The 6,193-nt window shown below is 46.6% G+C and overlaps 1 long non-coding RNA gene across 1 annotated transcript; it reads right to left on the bottom strand.

Moving 5' to 3' along the window:
• Nucleotides 1-4,451: 4,451 nt before the first annotated feature.
• Nucleotides 4,452-5,054, bottom strand: LOC138851765 (uncharacterized). Its single transcript, XR_011391390.1, has 2 exons — nucleotides 4,703-5,054; nucleotides 4,452-4,576 (listed from the first exon to the last, which is right to left on the bottom strand). It is a non-coding gene; the product is annotated as an uncharacterized lncRNA (long non-coding RNA).
• Between the last annotated feature and the right edge of the window lie 1,139 nt (nucleotides 5,055-6,193).

The following is a 6,193-nucleotide window of genomic DNA, read 5'->3' as shown; positions in this document are numbered from 1 at the left end:
CAGCCTTGACACCAGCCCCTTCGTGCGTCACACCTTCCACAGCCTTGACACCAGCCCCTTCGTGCGTCACACCTTCCACAGCCTTGACACCAGCCCCTTCGTGCGTCACACCTTCCACAGCCTTGACACCAGCCCCTTCGTGCGTCACACCTTCCACAGCCTTGACACCAGCCCCTTCGTGCGTCACACCTTCCACAGCCTTGACACCAGCCCCTTCGTGCGTCACACCTTCCACAGCCTTGACACCAGCCCCTTCGTGCGTCACACCTTCCACAGCCTTGACACCAGCCCTATCGTGCGTCACACCTTCCACAGCCTTGACACCAGCCCCTTCGTGCGTCACACCTTCCACAGCCTTGACACCAGCCCCTTCGTGCGTCACACCTTCCACAGCCTTGACACCAGCCCCTTCGTGCGTCACACCTTCCACAGCCTTGACACCAGCCCCTTCGTGCGTCACACCTTCCACAGCCTTGACACCAGCCCCTTCGTGCGTCACACCTTCCACAGCCTTGACACCAGCCCCTTCGTGCGTCACACCTTCCACAGCCTTGACACCAGCCCCTTCGTGCGTCACACCTTCCACAGCCTTGACACCAGCCCCTTCGTGCGTCACACCTTCCACAGCCTTGACACCAGCCCCTTCGTGCGTCACACCTTCCACAGCCTTGACACCACAGCCCATCTTCGTGCGTCACACCTTCCACAGCCTTGACACCAGCCCCTTCGTGCGTCACACCTTCCACAGCCTTGACACCAGCCCCTTCGTGCGTCACACCTTCCACAGCCTTGACACCAGCCCCTTCGTGCGTCACACCTTCCACAGCCTTGACACCAGCCCCTTCGTGCGTCACACCTTCCACAGCCTTGACACCAGCCCCTTCGTGCGTCACACCTTCCACAGCCTTGACACCAGCCCCTTCGTGCGTCACACCTTCCACAGCCTTGACACCAGCCCCTTCGTGCGTCACACCTTCCACAGCCTTGACACCAGCCCCTTCGTGCGTCACACCTTCCACAGCCTTGACACCAGCCCCTTCGTGCGTCACACCTTCCACAGCCTTGACACCAGCCCCTTCGTGCGTCACACCTTCCACAGCCTTGACACCAGCCCCTTCGTGCGTCACACCTTCCACAGCCTTGACACCAGCCCCTTCGTGCGTCACACCTTCCACAGCCTTGACACCAGCCCCTTCGTGCGTCACACCTTCCACAGCCTTGACACCAGCCCCTTCGTGCGTCACACCTTCCACAGCCTTGACACCAGCCCCTTCGTACGTCAACTATAGTGCTGGGAGTCAACTTGATGTTAAATTCCATGGTTTTCAAGCAGTCATCTTACCAGAGGTCAGCCTCCGTCAGCACTCTTAAGTTAGCACAGAGGTAAGTTGATTTGTTTTAATTTCTTATCTTTTTTACATTGGAACATACAGAGAATGTTAACTTTGAAATTTACGCAGAGAATGTTTCTTCCATGAAAATATAGAGAAGATCTCAGTTACAGTATTGAGGAAATGCTGAAGATCAACTCATATAGAGGATTACGACCAAGAAAACCGAAAAGGAAATACCACTAAGCAAAATATAAAATGTATAACACCCAGAAAATATACACCACCTCGCAAAATATATAGAGTTTATGAATTTAGTATCACCGTGCTTATGGTACCGTGTAATTAGGTCGACACACACTGTAGAATTCTGGAGTTCCCGGGCAAACTTCCGATATAAGCTCAGGGCTTCTGTTTCCGAAAGATATGGAAAGAGATGGAACGTTTCAGCAGAATTTTCAGTTTCTGTTGTTCGGTAGCTCAAGACTCAATTTCTCTTTTGCGAAACTTAAATAGCGATGATCTGTAAGTTAGCACTGGTAAGTAGTCCAATAACTCAAGATGCAAACTTGTAAGAGTATCAGAACCTGCAACGCAGCTCATTCACACTCATATTTTTTCTAGGCCACCGAGACCAAGCACACACACACACACACACACACACACACACACACACACACACACACACACACACACACAGGGTGAGTATAACACCGAACACATCTCCTAAGGTGCGCATCAATCAGATAACTGCTGCGGTATACGGGCGACTAGCAAACCTAAGAACAGGATTCCGACATCTCAGTAAGAGTCGTTCAGGACCGTGTACACCGCGTACATCAGGCCCATATTGGAGTATACAGCACCAGTTTGGAACTCGGAACTGACCAAGCACGTCAGGAAATTAGAGAAAGTGCAAAGGTTTGCAACGAGACTAGTCCCCGGAGTTAAGCCGTATGTCCTACAAGAATAGGTTAAGACAAATCGACCTGACGACACTGGAGGACAGGAGGGACAGGGAGGGGGGGGGGTCATTATAACGACATATAAAATACAGAGAGGAATCGACAAGATGGACAGAGACAGGATGTTCCAGCTAAAGACTCAGATGAGCCACAGAGATGTTAGGAAATATTTTTTCAGCCATAGAGTTGTCAGAAATTGAAACAATCTGGAGAGTGACGTAGTGGAGGCAGAAGAGGAAGAAGAGATACGATAAAGCTCATGGAGCAGGGAGGGAATGGACTCAGTAACGACTAGTGAAGAGGCAGGACCAGGAGCTGTAATTTGACCCCTGCAACCACAAATAGGTGAATACAAATAGGTGAGTAAACACAAACACAACACACACACTACTAATACTTTAGCACGGGCCAGTTAGGGTTCTTCAGTGCTAATAATTTTTAATATGGTATCATTACCTATATGTTGACTCTGTATCACTATATTGTTTGTAACAAACTTACAAAACTCTGCAGAGCGAAACGTTGCACAATAAAATTCCACGTTAACTGAGCATGTGTCTTTTTATCTAACAAGGAACTGTTTTGCAGGTGCTGGATATAGCATAAATTGAAAGTGATAACTCGTCTATGGTGTCAACCTGCCATTCAGTAGCCAATCAACAGGATTGTCCTTAAATATTATTCAAACCATCTTCAGGTAGCTTTAGAAATTGGTTCTACAAGTGGATCAGTGAGACGGGGTGGATCAGTGAGACGGGGTGGATCAGTGAGACGGGCTGGATCAGTGTGACGGGCTGGATCAGTGTGACGGGCTGGATCAGTGTGACGGGCTGGATCAGTGTGACGGGCTGGATCAGTGTGACGGGCTGGATCAGTGTGACGGGCTGGATCAGTGTGACGGGCTGGATCAGTGTGACGGGCTGGATCAGTGTGACGGGCTGGATCAGTGTGACGGGCTGGATCAGTGAGACGGGCTGGATCAGTGAGACGGGCTGGATCAGTGAGACGGGCTGGATCAGTGAGACGGGCTGGATCAGTGAGACGGGCTGGATCAGTTACAGTGAGACGGGCTGGATCAGTTCGTCGTGTTTTTATGTTTCTCATTGTAATCAAATATTTTCCCGCGGCAATAATTATAGTCTGCTGTCTGCTAACCATTAATTCACCGCAACACTGCCTCATACTGTGTCAACCGAAGCAACACTCACTGCAACACTGCCTCATACTGTGTCAAGGGAAGCAACACTCATCGCAACACTGCCTCATACTATGTTAATTAAGGGAAGCAACACTCACCGCAACAGTCTCATACTGTGGAAGAACAAGATAATGTGCAACACATAGGTGTCTTTATTGTTGAAATGTATCGCAGCAAATTTCTTTAGTCGAATACTGAGGTTGTTCAGTTCCTCGGCCTCGTTGGAAATTGTTCATTCCCTCAGCCTTGATACTCTCCACCACTACGCGAAGGTCACAAAATATTAGGTGTCCAGTGAGAACACTAGAGATGTCGCCTCTAATGCTTGGCTCATTCGAGGAGTGATAAGCTCAAAGACTTATTTCATTCTCCTGCTATGACTTCCAGAGTTTATCTAGCTTCCCGGGAGACTATACGTTCACTATACGACTTTTTTTCCCTTCATGCGATTTAACTGAAATTTTTACCATAGACTCTAGGCATGCCATAGTTTATGCAGTATAAGTTGCATCAAGATCGTCCAATAAATAATGATAAAAAAAATAAATATTAGCATTTGGACATGGCAACATTTATGGCACCGTTATGGAGTAGTGGCAATGTCGAAGTTGTTTTTGATACCCTACAATGATAAAGCAATGCCATATTGATTTTCTAATGGATTCCTTTATGTATTATTACACTTATTAGTAACCAAAAAAAATAGTAATTATGTCTTGACATGTTTTACACCATTCTTGCATTCCATGCCCATGGTATGCCAAAATGGAAGGGATGATTACCCAAAGGGAGTCCATTTGCTTTTAGAACAATGTCCCCTGAATAAGCAGTGTGAAAATAATGAAGATCGGTTCATAAATAACTGAGATACTGTTAGATATATGAAAATAATGCACTTCTGAGATAAATGAAGAAATATATTGGGGCTTACTATATGGTGGGTAAAAATACTCATGGTGCCTTCTTATGTTTATTGATAGCAGAAACAAGTGTATAGAGTATATCCCTGAAGTTCCATGCAGATCCCTGCATCCTGAAGTTCCCTGGAGATCGGCCAATCACAATGCTCCATGCATGCCAACCTGAAAAGAAGGAAATACATTCTCAAAATCGTATTGCCAGTGATTATATACACAGATACATGTAATTACAAGTATGTCATATTTATACACATACAAATATACAAGAAAATCACATGAATTACATACCTTTGAGTAGGTGTTGGTAAGGACATCAATGATCATCTAATGTCCTCCACCAGACGATTCTACGTCTGAAAAAATCCATTAGTTCACTAGCAGTGAACAATGTTTGGTCTTAAGAGGAGTGTGATGGCGTCACGTGCTCCAGCCGCCGCCTCTCTCGCTGCTGCTTTCCTCTTCGCTTTTATAGCTCTACGAATTCCTTCTAAGAGCTTTCTTCTCTTCACGGTTAACTTGCGAGAGAATGATTTCTTCTTGTGAGCCATTGTGTGTAAAAATGCAAAGAATGGAGGGTCAGATTACGGGTCCCAAGGGTCAGCCGCGGTCAATCAGAGCAGCACACCTCCCCTCCCTTCAGACCTATGGTCGGCACTGACTTGCTAGGGAAGAGAGTACCTCTTCCTACAGCCACCCTAACAGTTACCAATTAGTATTTCGAAGATTCTAGCACAAAATCGTAAGAAAAATATTACGAAAAAAATACTAATAATGAAATCAAGTATACTATTGTTATGGTGCGCGTCAGCTGTCAAACTAATGACGCAATTACCTCATTTATTATAATTACGATAATTACTCGCAGAATTATCGTACAGACACGAGACATACACCAAAATGTTGCCAGATTTTTTAACTATTTTTCGGTAAGATTAACTCATTTTTTTTTTCGATTTTTTTGGTATATTTGAGCCGCCACGTGCGGCTCGGGTTAGAATCTTGATCAGTCGCAGTATGTTCTTTGTATATAACCACTTGTTTCTGTGGAGACAATGATTTGTGTACTGCTCCTAAGAGTGAAATTCAAATGGGTGGATCTCCCATTTGGATACCAATCTTCCATTCCACCACATCGCAAAGGCTTAAACCAAATTTTCACCCGGTCATCTGCAAGTGGCAGCAGAAACGCGATTTGTCAGACCAGGAAAAGTTTTTCAAATCTTCACCTGTTCACTTATGATGAGTGTTCAGTGGTCAGTCGTCACGTGAGGTCACAGACCCTGAGCTGCTTTGGGGATTAGCGTGGACAGTTACAAAGCATGGCTTGCTTCTGCAGTGTTTTAAAAATTGAGGTTGGAGAGTTGAAGGAGGAGGTCTTGCTTCTCCAGGAGGAGATCAGGAGGCTGAAGGTCCACCTCAATGGGTCTGGGAGAGAGTGTGAGGTGGCTGGAGTTGTGGGGAATGAGGCTTCTAGCAGTGAGGTGCAGTCTGTCTCTCGCTGTGAGGAGGCTGTAGGTGGGGAGGTAGCAACGGCTACCAGCAGTGAGGTGCAGTCCAGCACCTGCTACAAGTGGCGAGTGGTTCACAGTAATGGGAGGCGCATCAGAGTAAGGAAAGTTAAGAGTGAAGATCTGAAGGTAGGAAATCGCTTCTCTGTTCTTCAGGATGAATGTACTTCAGTGGCCAGTGAAGGTAAGGGTACTACTGCCCCTGCTAACAGAGGTAAGCGCATTCTTGTGGTTGGTGACTCTCAGGTAAGATATATTGACCGTGCTTTTT

Source organism: Cherax quadricarinatus, unplaced genomic scaffold, assembly GCF_038502225.1.
Source record: "Cherax quadricarinatus isolate ZL_2023a unplaced genomic scaffold, ASM3850222v1 Contig2002, whole genome shotgun sequence".
NCBI classification, from domain to species: domain Eukaryota; kingdom Metazoa; phylum Arthropoda; class Malacostraca; order Decapoda; family Parastacidae; genus Cherax; species Cherax quadricarinatus.
This window is presented reverse-complemented; position numbering and strand designations above follow the sequence as displayed.